Here is a 1,180-nt window from a genome sequence, read left to right as displayed (position 1 = left end):
GCCTTCACCTTTTTTCAGGACATGTTTGGATAGTGTGATAGTCACCTCACATGACATGGAAATGAAAGGTTGAACACAGCAGCACATGCAGATGAGGGTACTAGATGCCATGAGATCTAGAAGGAGTAATTACCTGGTTGATAGACTGAATCATTACCCTATGATGACAACCTTCTTCTGTTCAATATTAAAATATTTGACAATGTTTTCTTCCTCTTTATTTTTTTAATGCAGATGATTGCCCCAGGGTTGGCCAATCTCAAAGCCGTGAAAGAATTCATCCTCTTGGGGTTCCCCACCCAGGGGAACATGGGCTTTTTGCACCCGCTGCTCTTCTCCCTGGTCTACCTGTGAGCCCTGCTGGGGAACGGGCTCATCGTCCTCATCACCACCCTGGACCAGCACCTCCACACCCCCATGTACTTCTTCCTGAGGAGTCTGTCCCTCACGGACCTCTCCCTCAACTCAGCTACTTTCCCCAAGTCCATGACCAACTCTCAGAGACACAGCAGCTCCATCTCCTTCCTGGGCTGTGTCCTCCAGGTCTTCATGATGGTTATTTCAGCAACTGCAGAGCTTCACCTGCTCATGGTGATGAGCCTTGACCGCTATGCTGCCATCTGCCACCCTTGCACTATGATGTCATCATGAGCAGGGGCAGGTGTGTGCAGCTGACAGCTTTGTCCTGGCTGGGTGGGGTCTCTATGCTGTGATGCTCACAGTTGGAACCTTCTCCTTGTCCTACTGTGGATCCACCATGTGTCACCAGTTCTTCTGTGACATCCCCCAGTTATTGGCTATTTCCTGCTCTGGAAATTTAATGAATGAACTTGTCCCCATGCTCATTACTTCAGTGTTGTGTATCTGCTGTTTTATTTTCGTCATCATTTCCTACGTCCATATCTTCTCTGCTGTCAGGAAGATCCCATCCACAGAAGGGAAGGCCAAGGCCTACTCCACCTGCCTGCCTCACCTGCTGGTTGTGGTGCTGTTTGTCTCTGCTGCATTATTTGCTTATTTGAAGCTGACTTTAGAGACTCCGTCCATGTCTGACCTGGTCATTTCTATGTTCTACACGGTGGTGCCCCCCACCTTTAATCCCGTCATATACAGTCTGAGGAACCAAGCCATGAAGTCGGCTGTGGGGAGACTCTTGCATGGGAGACTCACCAAATTATAA

The 1,180-nt window shown here is 48.9% G+C and overlaps 1 pseudogene across 1 annotated transcript; it reads left to right on the top strand.

The window, feature by feature from the left end:
* Nucleotides 1-309: 309 nt before the first annotated feature.
* Nucleotides 310-1,180, top strand: LOC311176187 (olfactory receptor 14A16-like; annotated as a pseudogene). Its single transcript has 2 exons — nucleotides 310-426; nucleotides 1,070-1,180. The product of its transcript is annotated as an olfactory receptor 14A16-like (transcript).

The sequence above is a fragment of the Talpa europaea genome (genome assembly GCF_964194135.1).
Source record: "Talpa europaea genome assembly, chromosome: 8".
Lineage (NCBI taxonomy): Eukaryota > Metazoa > Chordata > Mammalia > Eulipotyphla > Talpidae > Talpa > Talpa europaea.
Note: the sequence above shows the minus strand (reverse complement) of the source record. Positions and strands in the feature narration are given on the sequence as shown.